Genomic DNA, 14,722 nt, shown 5'->3' with positions numbered 1-14,722 from the left:
CCATTGCTGCTATACAGTTTAAGTAAAGACATAAAAAATAACCCTGTAGAATTAACATATATATGGGTCTTCTTCAAATAATCGAAGTTGCAGAACTTTGAACTTAACATGATCAAAGACCAGATCATCAAAGTTCTACAATGCTGAAAATCAAAAAATAAAAAAAATTAACAGGCAAATAAGTCTTCTCTTACATTTTTGCAGGGGGGCAAGCCACTCTGCAGCTCCCACACCCCCTGCTACTTAAATATGCCAACTCCGAGATTGCACAACAGAGAGGAAAATGTTAAATTTCCCATTTTTTGCTATACATCGATCTCCATTCAAATCGTTCACTGTTGCAGAACTTTGATGATTTGGTCTTTGACCATGTTAGGTTCAATGTTCTGCAACTCTGATGATTTGAAGTAGACCCATATATATATCTATATATATATATATATATATATATATATATATATATATATATATACACACACACACACACACACACACATATTTATGTACATATTTTTATATATTTATATATATATATATATATATATATATATATGAAAATATGTACATAAAGTGTGTGTGTGTGTGTGTGTATTTATATATATATATATATATATATATATATATATATATATATATATATATATGCATATATGAAAGTTAAAATAGAAACCAAAAAGAAGAGAAAACGAGAAACCATTAAAGATTTCTTACATTTCAAAGTATAGCATTTTGTTGCTCTCTTGTTAAATAAAATTACTAATTTAAAACTCACCAAAAGCAGATATGCAGCATTATTTGTAATTAGAAAAAGGACTATAACAATTAGATTCTCCCTTTCACTGGACACATAAGATTCTACAGGAGTACATTAATGTACATGAATAGCTCAGTGAAAAATAACACTGCTTTGTTAATGACACTACATCACCATGACATAGAAAAAGAATTTCACAACATTCCATTTTTTTCTCAAATTTATTTATTTATTTATTTGAAGCCGTGGTGGTACAGCGGTAGCATTGTTGCCTCACAGCAAGAGGTTCTCGTGTTTGATTCTTAGCTGGAGTGCCTTCTGTGTGGAGTCTGCATGTCCTTCCCGTGGTCGAGTGGCCTCCGAAAGACATGCGTGAATGGGTGTGCCTTCGCTGAAGGTTGGGCATCGGGCTGGCAGCTCGGCACAATAAAAAATCTACTGTCAATCATTAGCAGACCGGACTTCCTCTGTGGCGACCCCTAACCAGGAAAAGTCGAAAAGACAAACATTTATTTATTTATTTGCAGTTTGTTAACCGGAAAAGTCCATTGAGCCGAAAATGAGCCCATTTTCAATGGAGGTCCGGGGAGAAAAGCTCCATATACAATTATTACAAAGCTAATATCAACAAAGTTAACAAGTACAATATAATTTTCAAAAACTACTAAAACACACTAACATATAAGACAGAATAATAACATTTGAGCAAGGTGTTGCAACAAAGCTTTGAATGAAATTAAAACAAGTATTTTATACATCAGTATAATTTGGAGTGCAGGCATATATGCAGTCGCAGTTTCATGAGATGAGAGGTAGGAGGAATTAGAGGAGAGCACAACAGTGAGAGGTGAAGAGGTTGAGTTATGAGAAAGGAAAAAAAGGATGCGCTTGGAGAAACTGTTCTTAGATAATCAGATGAAGATCATAAGCAGTTTCATCTCTTTCACTTTTAAAGATATCAACATACTCTAAAGAACTGAACGAAATGAAAACATTTATGACTGTGTACTTGTTGTAACTATAATACATTAACATGTTAATTTCTCAGTATCTTTACCAAAGAGTACTTCCTGGTGTTGCTGTTTTATTTTTCTCTATGACTGCATTTTGGGGTAATTTCATCAAAGATCCTCCCCAAAGGTTTTTAATTATCACTTGTGGGGAACTGGAGCAATCCACACCTCCACCTTGGCTAATATGGTGTGATGTTCTTCTTCTTGTGTTAAGCTAGGATGCCCCATGCCACTTAACACCTGACCTCAGCTTATAGGGAATAGCTTGTTTAACCATGAAGATCCATGATCTGGGCTGTAGCTTAAATTATGGATGTTCTTGCAGCCATATTTAGTTGTTACTGTTGAAAGCCATTAAAGTGGATTTAATAGTATATGTCCTTCTGATTATGAGCTGAATTTGTATAACCAAACCCACTCTAAAGAATGCAAGCAATAACAACTCTCATGTGACAGAAATCAACATAATTATAACTACTGTTGTAAAGAAAACATAATTAAAGGAACAGCAGCAGTACAATGCAGCAAAGTCAAATCTATATGCTTGATTATATAGTCCCACTTATCAACCAAAGCAGAGCAGTGACCTATGTAGAGTTTTTTAGGCTCACTCTGGATTAAAATGACTTGATCAAAGCCACACAGTAGGTAACTGGAATATGAATACACATTGAAAACAGAAAATGAATGCTAGAATTTATGTTTCAATTGGAGACTTCTTTAAAGGCAACCTGAAATATAAAAATATGCAGTTCCATTAGCTTTAGTCCTCCTGTCAAACAACAAAGTATACTACTTTGTTACAATGACTGATTAAGGTCATAAGTTTATAGGTGTGTACCAGGTAAATAACCACTGCAGCCTTTCTAAGCCTAGCCATGCATCCCAAATCTCTAACAAATTCACCTACCCTTGTTAAGTGTAAGCAGGGGCTTGGAAGATGAAACATGTACAAGCAGAACCCTGGGAGATGAACCATTTTCTGGCTGCCTGTGCCCATTAGAGATGTAGGTGTCAAACCAGGGATCAATTTCCTGTTCCCCATCCAATTATCCACATTATATAAAGGTCTCTATGCCAAAACCCAAATTTAATAGGACATATATTGTTAAAATATATGGCAGGAAAATTATATCCCATAGGGCACATTCATAGTCATTCACATTCCATATTTAAATATTCCAGGCATGTATATAAAGACGGTTTAAACTTGTTAACCAAGGATCCCAGCCATTACATGCCTTTCTTTGCACTAGTTTATGAAACAAAAGCATGTGAAGTACAACAGTAAATGCATATTAGTTCATGTGCCGACACTCTTGTTTCTGTGAAAGTATAAATCCTGCAGAATACAGTGCAGTCGTTTTGTCTGCTGTTATTATGCCATCTTTATACTGCTTTTCTATGTATGTTATGCACATGCATGCACTGATTGTTCTTCCAATTCTGAGTCTAAAATCTGTAGATAGGTATCTCCCTGGAACGCCACTGAAAATGATTTCTACCCCGCTGCAAGCTTCACGTTAACAAAATATAAATACAGCTAGTGGTAAAGACAAAACTAGGCCAAATGTGCAGATCTGCTATACCTGATACACAATATTCTCCGTGTGAAATCCATGCTTATTTAAAGGGACCTAATGGTAATTTTTCTCTAATAATAGCAGATAAAGCTTTCCATATTGTTATTATTTTACCCTAGATCAGATTGCTCTATTTGTGTGATAACTACAAAGTTTTCTTAGCACTCCTGTTGCTGTCTTCTTCAGCGACCTTATTCAAACCTAATACATCAGTCATCATCCCTTACAGCATGGACAATAGCTGCAAGATCTCCTGTTACAGTATGATAAGTAGGATATGTTTAGACATCTTAGTTTGTAGCCTTAGTTTAAATGTGTGTATCACTTAAATGATTTGTCCATTTACTTTCAACTTGTTCTAATTTAATGACAATGTTTCTTTTCATTTGGTGGCTGCAGTATTGCACCAACTCTACATGTGATCTTAACAAACTTCTGAAAACAATAACTATGGCTGTTTTAGACCAGCCTTGTAAGATTCGCAACAATAGTCCTATTTTACAATATGCTTTGGCATACACCATTTCAATATGGATTCTATAGGATTATTTTGGGAAGGAGTGATTCATAAATATTGATAGGGGTGTACTCTGTCAAAATTGAAGCCATTTAGAGTCTAACAACTACATTGTCTTTTATTGATGCAAATCATTTATGCTAACTTCCTAATATTTTATAAAAAGTTTTCCCTTTCCAATATATTTGGATCATCTAAGCCTTTTTGTAGAATATGTTTTCCTTTATCTATGTGTTTACATTTTCCAGACTCAGATGTTTTTAAGGGTATTACTAATGGGTTATTTTCCCTTTGACCATGTATAGGACGTTCCAGGCCATTTGCCAGGATTTTATAGTCTTTATCTGATGTTATTAATATGGCTGATTTGAACTGCTGTCCATTCGTTAAACTGAGGAATCAAACCAATATACTCCCTGTGCATCAGTCCCTCAAAGAAAAAGAAAGTATGTGTTTTAAAACTACAGTCTGTACATCTATTTTTGTTTAGATACTCCAGGTTTTATGTACACTCCCTAGCTAGGACGAGCAGCAGTCAAAGCCTTTCTCTTCAACAACAACTTCTCCTCTTGTGCCCTCTGTTTATAGCAGAAATCCTTCCCCCCTCGTATTTCCTAAACCTGCTACCTTCCATGAGAAGCTATTGTATGCTATATAGCATTTGTCCACTAGGTGGCGCCCTTCTCCCAGACCTATCCCACTGACTTAAAAAAACAACTCTTAGGCTTGCAGTTTTTCATAACGTGTAGAACTGCAGCCCCACCATTTTCCTTCTGCCTGTACTCTACTTCACTTATCAACCCTGCCTACTATCCCTACTACCAAGGCTCTTACCTCCTACCTATCCCACCCAAACTTACCTTACCAATCAGCTCTCCACTGATTGTTTTCCTAGGGCTCACTTTTTTAGTTGCTCTACCCGCTCCGTTCACCCTACAGGCTCTCTCCACTCCCCTACCCTACCACCAATTCCCACCCACCCCAGTACACTTACCTTTATTCTAACCTTGAATCTCTTCCCTGTCCCCTAAGCCAATCCCATTCTCTACCCCTCCCTCTCCCAGCATTCATTCAACTGGTAATCCCACCCCTTCTCTATCCCTTAACAGCCTGTATTCTCAGCTATACTCCTCTTCCTTCTCTCTAAACACTCTCCTATTACCCTTTTTCCTCTTCTAAAACTTATTTTACTCTAATTAACCATGACTCATCTACTTCAACAAACTTCCCTCACCTCCTTTATATGTATTCTCCTTCTAATAACTGTCTATAATGCAACCTCCTAGTCCTCTTCCAAACTACTCCTCCTTCCCCTCCCCTCCTCCTCCACTCTCTCCCATCCCCACCCAATAACCCTCCACTTTTATTACATATCCCCCTCCCTACTTCAACCTAACCCACTTCACTATTTTAAATTACAACTCCTAACCATTTCATTAAAGCATCTTGCAACCAAATTAAACTGTTTCTCACTCTAACTAAATGTCACAAACCAAAGGTTCTCCTCCATTCTCCCTCTACTTGGCTTCCTCTAGCATTAGACATCCACCCCAACCCTGGACCCATGACTAGTAATAATCTCTCTCCCTCTACCTCTTCAAATAGAGTCAGCCACAAATACCTCAAGCTCATTACCATTAATGCCCAGAGTGTAAAAAACAAAACAAACTTCCATGCTTGGTTAAATCATACTCTATCTGATATAGTAGCAGTCTCAGAAACATAGCTAAGACCCCACATTACTAACTCTGAGATTGTACCCCCTGGCTTTCAGGCTCTTAGATATGACTGCCAAAACAAAATCACTTAAATGATTTGTCCATTTCCTTTCAACTTGTTCTAATTTAATGACAATCTTAATCTATAACAGTCTACTGTACCTCTGTCCTTACCAAAATCCCATTCCTCAGTTCAACAGTGCCGAACTAGTCATAGGAATCCTCAAAATGAATAAATATAAAAGTATCTGTATTATGGCCATCTATATCCCCCCTGTTGACAACACTTCCACCCTAGGAAACATTTTCTTATGGGCCTCAACTAGCATTAAACTAGAGACTTACATTCCAGGTGATAACAACATCGACTGGAATAAAATTAATAACAATAATCCCACTCTATCAATCTACGTAATTTTACTCAACTAATAAACATTACCAGACCTAACAGAAATAACCCCCCAGGGTCCATCCTGGACTGGATCTTAGTCTCCCACCCTAATAAGATCTTTGACTCTGGTATACTACCACACACAATGAGTGACCATCTCTCAGTCTTCATTCACCGAGCTGCCCACTACCCCCCCTCACCAACACCAATATGCCCACACTCGCAACCTCACAAACTTTAATCCTTCTATATTTTCTGAAACCCTTAAACTAACAAATTGGGATAACCTAAAAACTCTTCCACTAGATGAAGCCATATACTTTTTCAATACTACCTTCCTAGGCATCCTAAACACCCAAGCCCTACCTCGAACAAAACAAATAAAATACAACTCTGCCCATTAGCTATCAAAGGACACTAAATCACTTATGCTACAAAGAGACAAGACATGTAAACTCTACAACAAAAATAAACACCCAGCTACCTTCCCCTTCAATATAAGCAACTCCGCAATCTAACCAAAAGGTTTATCACAAATAATAAAAAAATCTTACTGCACCAAACTACAGTCTACCCACTCCAAACATACCAAACAATTCTGGAACTCCATCAACTCTCTTTTGCACCCTGGTACTAAATCCAATCCCTGTCCCGACAACAATAAAACTGACACAGAAATAGCCACCCTTTTTAACTCCTTCTTTATCAACTCTATATCAGAACTTATTAAGACCTTCCCCAACTGCATCCCCTCTCCTATTCCTAATTCTACTTCCACTTCTCTCCCCAATCCTGCACTCCTAATCCTCCTCCAACTTTTTATCTAAAACCTGTCTCAACCTCCTATATCAAAATGCTTCTTTCCAAACTTAAGCCATGCTCCAATGCCACCGACAATATTCCCTCACTCTTTCTCAAGCTCACTGCAGATGGTATCGCCATCCCCATCAGCATTCTCATCAATAGATCCATCCAGGAATCTTACATTCCCAAATTATGGTGAGCCACCTACATCTTGCCCCTCCACAAAGGAGGCAAAAATAATAGCATCTCTAACTTCCGACCAATAGCCATTCTTTCCCCAATGTCAAAAGTCCTTGAAAAATGTATCCACCTGCAACTCATGCCCCACCTCCTCAATAACCAACTCCTCACCCCTACTCAACACGGCTTCCGTCCTGGCCACAGTATTATAACTGCTCTCCTCTCTTTCTTAGACATAGTTAACCATGCCCCTGACTCTGGAGAAATTGTCTCCACTGTCCTTCTCAATCTATCCGAGGCATTTGACACTGTATCCCATACCCACCTTCTCAATCACCTTTCTAACCTCAATCTCTCCCTAGATTCCTTTTCATGGTTTAAAAGTTATCTCACTGACAGATACCAAGCTGTGAAATAGCAAACTGATACCTCAACCTTCCTACCTACCCCTACCGGAGTTCCCCAGGGATCTATACTCGGACCAATGCTCTTTAATATATTCATCAATGATTTTCACTCTGCAATTCCAAACACTCAAATAGTGCAATATGCAGATGACTCCACTTTAGTCTGCTCTGCCCTTAGTCTTCTTGAGCTCAAGACCAAAACCCAGTTGGCCTTCTGAACTACAGAGAACTGGATGCTTCAAAACCATCTCTCCCTTAATGCCAATAAATCCAAAATCATTCTTTTCTTCCCCACAAAAGCCCTCCCTCTTGACAAGCAATCTTTCAAGATCACCAGCCATACTCACTCTTCTATAGAAGTTGTTCCTTTTGCCAAACTTCTTGGGTTTACCATTGACGAACACCTTAAATTCAATAAATATGTTCAACTAAATATTTAAAAAAAAAAAATCAGAAGCTCGGTATGCTATATAGAAACACTTTCTCTCTACGGCTACAAGACAAACCCTCACCTCCACCTATTTACTACCATCTCTATTGTATGGTGCTCCACTTCTAACCAACCTCTCGGCTACCATCTCCTCAAAACTAGAAATCTGCTACAACAAAATAATCAAATTTGCTACTAAATCTACTCACTCCACCCACCATTGCACCTCTCTCTGCAGTCTTAAGTGGCTAGAGCTTCCTAATCATCTTGACTACCTTCAACTTACTACAGCCCACAAACTAATCTTTAAACCCAATGCATGCCCTGCTCTAACTAATATCTTGCCTTTCTACACACCACTCAGACCCCTAAGATCAGCCCAAAAATATACTTTCAATACACAAACCAAAATGACCCCCTGGCCAGTTTCTCCTATCTTATTCGATAGCCAAAAAATGGAACTTTCTCCCTCCCCTGCTAAGAATCACTGCAAACTCTGAACACTTCAAATCCCTACTCCATTCCCACCTCTCCCAAAACTGGAAATGTAATTGTATTCTTCCTACCTAAATTCCACTAATGTCACCTAGACATGATCTTCTTCAAGCACCTCTACATCCTGCTGTTTCCAATGCTCCCCACCCTCAGCTTCTATCATATAATGAATTTGTCCCCTGTGTACGCTCTATGTAAATACTGTATATAAATTCCCATCCCAACTCTCTGCAAATGGCTCTACAAGCAAATGGCTCTTTGACCTTGAACATAAAAATGAACCATGCTCTAGGTCTTCTTCTTTTCCTCTACCTGTCTTTTTTATTTTTTGCACCTCCTCATTCCACTACTAATCATTTGATTATTATTTTATGTATTTCATATGTATGTGTTCTTTTGCATTATTCTATGCAAATTGTACAAATGTATAATTCCATGCTTGCTTGTTTTAATTGTTTAATTGTGCAATTGTTTTTAATATGGAGCTTTTCTCCCCGGGCCTCCACTGGAAATGGGCCCTTTGGGCCCAGTGGACCTCCACAGTTATCAAACTGAAAATAAATAAATAAATAAATACATATTACCTGTATATGTATGTACCATTATATAATCTCAGGTAAGTATGGTATACTTTAATACTGGTGAAAATAGCAGCCCTATGGTAATCTGACTTTTGATTTCTGTGCTCATCCACTGGATTTGTAAACCTAACTCTAAGTCTGCTATGCATCAGCTACTCCTCCGTCTGACTTATTAAGGTTTTATCACAAGCAGGGATAAGGAGACTAGTTAGTTAAGTGAGTATAGCCTTAACATTTTCATCAGTATAGCAGCTTACTATGAATTACTGAATCAATGATATTGCTAACATCAATGTAAATAACACTGGCCCACATACCCTGGTCAATTGACTAAAATGTATAGCCCCAGAAGTGGAGCAGATTAGATACTGTAGATATCCACATACTGAATGAATGCTAACTTATAGTTTAATATCCAATTACCATAAGACTGTCTTTTTAAAAGATTGACAAAAACCTTATATATTACTTTGTGGACATTATTCACTAGGGTTCTCTAGCCAATATAAACTACAGTGATTCTTTTCTCCTAGCATTTTAAAAGCAGTGACTATCCCAGTTTGTTTCTAATGTGTTGGTATTTTTCCATCCAAGATGCTGAGATTACAAAAATGAGATTACAGAAAAAGAATGTACCAGTACTGGAGTAATGTACCACTGAGTATTCTGATTTCTATTTTAGAGATGCTATAGAGGCCTCACAATTATTGCTCACTTCGGCGGCATACAATGTGGTTAATAGTCATGGCAACAGTCTACTGTCATTTACTAATAATTCTGGCTTTGTAGTACTTGTGGTTTGTATAAAGTAGCTTGGAATACTTTAATCTGTGGCTACTGTTTGCGTATAACATAGTCGAAATGCATCTTATGGCCATCATATTTATCAAATAATCAAAAATCTAAGTGTACACAGAAGTGGGTACAACTGATGGGTGGGGTGTGGGCTGTCTGTGGCTGAAAGTAACTGACAACGTTGTTTGCACAGACAGTCATCAATCTGTCTTTGAAGTACTGGTGGACATTTGTGTGCAGTAAAATTAAATACTTTACTGTGACTACTGTTTTTTTTTTTTTCATTTATTTGTGTGAGATAAACTTGCATTACTTTAACTACTACTATTATTATTATTTATATTATTATTAATATTTGTTACCCCAATTAGACATTTGAGGTGTGCACAGTCAGTAAAGTTGCTGTGGCTGATGAGTACATATATCTGTGGATAAAGTGAATTTCCCCTGCACTTGATGAAATTAGTGTAAAACTAGTATTGTTATGGTTTATGCTTGTGTGTGGAAGGAGGGAGTGCAGACCAATGAAGAATAACATATGGGCCATAAATTATTTCACATTCCACCATAACAACATTGCCTTTATGCTTGTATGAGTGTGAGTGAATGGGGTGGAAGGCTGTAGTGCTTTTAAGAATAACAAGTTGGTCATAATTTCTTTAACTTTCCTTGTATAGATGTATATACACATATATATATATGTGTATGTGTGTGTGTGTGTGTATACATACATATATATATATAAATATATATATATATATATATATATATATATATATATATATATATATATATATAGATATATATATATATATATATAGATATATATAGATATAAATAAAATTGTTGACTCTCATTATTTTTTAAGTTTCCTCATTACCCTCATAGGAGAGTACTATCTTGGAACAACTAGTTGGAACACATTACTGTGTTCATTATGTTTTTTTTTTTCAGTTTCCTCAAAATCAACATCAAAAGCTTACACAGGCAGCTAGCCATCTTTTGGAAGAGGTAAGGAAGCATGATGTTTCTAGATGCATGACAACAAAGGGTTGAAATATGTTAATGTGTTTTAACCCAGCCACTAGGGATGCACAAGCCAGTGCATTTCATTGTGCCAGTCCCAAGCCCAGAAAAATGGGGAGGGTTGCATCAGGAAGGACATCGAGCATAAAATTTTGCCAAATCATACATGCGGACAGCAATACAGATATACATACCGGATCGGTTGAGGCCTGGGTTAACAATGACCGCCACCAGTGCTGTTGGCCAACAGGGTGCTGGAGGAAATTGGGCTACTGTTGGTCGAAAGAGGAGACGAGGGGGAAGGCATGCCCAAAGGCAGGTAAAGGCTAGGACTGTGATAGTAAGGGTCAGAACTTTGAATGTTGGCAGTATGACTGGTATAGGGAGAGAGCTAGCTGATATGCTGGACAGAAGGAAGGTTGGTATATTGTGTGTGCAAGAGACCAGATGGAAGAGGAGCAAGGCTAGGTGTATCAGAGGTGGGTTCAAATTGTTTTTTCATGGCGTGGATGGGAGGAGAAATGGCATAGTGGTTATCCTGAAGAAACAGTATGCTAAGAGTGTTTTGAAGGTGAAAAGAGTGTCGGATAGAGAGATGTTTATGAAGCTGGAAATTGATGGTGTAATGATGAATGTTGTTAGTGCATATGCTCCACAAGTTGGGTGTGCGATGGATGAGAAAGAAAAATTTTGGAGTGAGTTGGATGAAGTGGTGATGACTGTACCCAATGGTGAGAGAGTGGGTATTGGAGCAGATTTCAATGGGTATGTTGGTGAAGGGAACAGAGGGGATGATGAAGTCATGGGTAAATATGGTGTTAAGCAAAGAAATGCAGAAGGTCAGATGGTAGTGGATTTTGCAAAAAGGATGGACATGGCTGTGGTGAATACATATTTTAACAAGAGGGAGAAGCATAGGGTGACATACAAGAGTGGAGGAAGATGCACACAGGTGGATTATCTTATGTAGAAGGGCTAGTCTGAAGGAGATTGGAGACTGTAAAGTGGTGGCAGGGGAACGTGTAGTTAGGCAGCATAGGATGGTGGTTTGTATGATGATATTGGTGATCAAGAGGAGGAAGAGGAGTGTGAGGGCACGACCAAGGATCAAATGGTGGAAAATGAAAAAGGGTAATTGTGAGGTGGAGTTCAGGGAAGAGTTAAGACAGGCACTGGGTGGCAGTGTAGAGTTACCAAATAGCTGGGTAACTACAGCAGAGCTAGTAAGGGAGACGGCTATAAAGGTGCTTGGTGTGACATCTGGAAAGAGGAAGGAGGACAAGGAGACCTGGTGTTGGAATGAGGAATTACAGGAGAGTATACAGAGAAAGAGGTTGGCGAAGAAGAAGTAGGATTGTCAGAGAAATGAAGAAAGTAGATAGGAGTATAAGGAGATGAGGTGCATGGCAAAGAGAGAGGTGGCGAAGGCTAAGGATAAGGTGTATGAAGAGTTGTATGAAAGGTTGGACACTAAGCAGGGAGAAAAAGACCTGTACTGATTAGCTAGACAGAGGGACTGAGCTAGTAAAGATGTGCAACAGGTAAGGGTGATAAAGGATAATGAGGAAACATACTCACAAGTGAGGAGAGTGTGTTGAGCAGATGGCAAGAGTACTTTGAGGCACTGTTGCATGAAGAGAATGGGCGAGAGAAAAGGTTGGATGATGTGCAGATGTTGAATCATGAAGTGCAGTGAATTAGCAAGGAGGAAGTAAGGATAGCTATGAAGAGGATGAAGAATGGCAAGGCTGTTGGTCCAGATGTCATATCTGTGGAAGCATGAAGGTGTTTAGGTGAAATGGCAGTGGAGCTTTTTACTAGATTAGTTAATGAAATCTTGGAAAGTGAGAGGATGCCTGAGGAATGGAGAAAAAGTGTTTTGGTACCTATTTTTAAGAATAAGGGTGATGTGCAGAACTCTAGTAACTACAGATGAATTAAATTGATCAGTCACAAAGAGTAGTGGAAGCTAGGTTAAGAAGGGACATGATGATTAGTGATCAGCAGTATAGTTTCTTGCCGGGAAAGAGCACTAAAGATGCAATGTTTGCTCTGAGAGTGTTGATGGAGAAGTACAGAGAAGGTCAGAAGGCATTGCATTGTGTTTTTGTAGACTTAGAGAAAGCATATGACAGGGTGCCTACAGAGGAGTTGTGGTATTGTATGAGGAAGTCGGGAGTGTCAGAGAAGTATGTAAGAGTTGTACAGGATATGTACAAGTGTAGTGTAACAGTGGTGAGGTCTGTGGTGGGAGTGACAGATGCATTTAAGGTGGTGGTGGGATTACATCAAGGATCAGCTCTGAGCCCTTTCTTATTTGCAATGGTGATGGACAGGTTAACAAACAAGATCAGACAGGAGTCCCTGCAGACTATGATGTTTACAGATGACATTGTGATTTGTAGTGAGAGTAGGGAATAGGTGGAGGAGACCATGGAGAGGTGGAGATATGCTCAAGAGCGAAGAGGAATGAAGGTCAGCAGGACTAAGACAGAATTTATTTGTGTGAATAAGAGGGAGGATAGAGGAATGGTGAGAATGCAGGGAGTAGAGATGGCAAAGGTGGATGAGTTTAAATACTTGGGATCAACAGTTCAGAGTAATGGTGAGTGTGGAAGAGAGGTGAAGAAGAGAGTAGAGGCAGGATGGAGTGAGTAGAGAAGAATGTCCAGAGTCATTTGTGACAGGCGAGTACCAGTAAGAGTGAAAGGGAAGGTCTACAAGAGGATAGTGAGACCACCTATGTTATATGGGTTGGAGACAGTGGCATTGACAAAAAGGTAGGAGTCAGAGCTGGACGTGGCAGAGTTTAAGATGTTAAGATTTGCACTGAGTGTGATGAGGGTGGACAGGATTAGGAATAAGTATATTAGAAAGTCAGCCCAGGTTGGAGGGTTTGAAGACAAAGCCAGAGAGGCAAGATTACATTGGTTTGGACATGTGCTGAGCAGGGAAGCAGACTATATTGGGAACAAGATGCTAATTTGAAGCTGCCAGGTAACAGGAAAAAAGGAAGGCCTAAGATAAGATTTATGGATGTGGTGAGAGAGGACATGCAGGTGGTTGGTGTGACAGAGCAAGATGCAGAGGACAGGAAGAAATGGAAACAGATGATCCACTGTGGCGAGCCTTAATGGGAGCAGCCAAAAGAAGAAGAAGTTCTAGTTGCTTTTTCATTTTTGTCCCATTCTGGAATTAAAGAGATACACATAAGATGGCTATCTTTTGGGGATATTGTTGAGGAGTCTTGCTGTATGTATGAATAAATCCTAAAAAGTGTATGTCATAAAGATAAGCTTAGAGACCGGTCAAAAATCAATTGTAGTAGTCCAAAGTAGGGAATCAAATGAGTAAAACATAGGATGCCATTTTATTATCTCAGTTTAAAACAGAGACATACACAAGCTTTTCCACTCTGCAAAGCCTCCTCAGATACTGAACCAAGCTGTACAAGTATGTGACAGCAGACTCCTGGAGCATATGACTGTGGCCATCTGTGCCTTTACTTTCATCCCAATCTAGCACTGGATATATACACCAAAGGTGACTATATGGAAACTGGCACAACTCTCAAGATAGGATTTATATATCCTCAAGAACATTTGTCTTCTCAACTTTTGTGAATTTCTGTTTTATCACTTTAGAATATTAAATATTGCACACAACCTATTTTTTTCCTTGAAAGGAAAATTAATATGACTGAATAACTTTTTCATGTTATTATTCAGGTCATCATTGGGATGACCAGTCTGAAAGTGCTATAAAATGTACCTCAGAGCCTCTATAACTCCTTGACATCTGTGGACTGCCAGACTGCAGACCCTTAGCATAATTCATTTATTTGCTTCATATTTATTACAGCACAGTCTGGGCCAGTTAGACCATGTTAAAATTATGCAAGAAAAAAGGAAACTGAAAGAGCACAACTGAATTTATTTCCTTAGTCATTAATTTTCTTAAGGATGGAAAAGTGTTTAAAAAGGGGGAAAAACACTCAAATGCACATCAGAGCATCTAGAAATTTTGTA

General features: G+C 38.5%; 1 protein-coding gene across 1 annotated transcript in view; it reads right to left on the bottom strand.

Annotated features, from left to right (window-relative positions):
• Window positions 1–14,722, bottom strand: part of LOC122807607 — a 1,864,409-nt gene that overhangs the window by 1,374,732 nt on the left and 474,955 nt on the right. The window lies entirely within an intron of this gene.

The sequence above is a fragment of the Protopterus annectens genome, chromosome 7.part1 (genome assembly GCF_019279795.1).
Source record: "Protopterus annectens isolate FY-2018-M chromosome 7.part1, PAN1.0, whole genome shotgun sequence".
NCBI classification, from domain to species: Eukaryota; Metazoa; Chordata; order Ceratodontiformes; family Protopteridae; genus Protopterus; species Protopterus annectens.
This window is presented reverse-complemented; position numbering and strand designations above follow the sequence as displayed.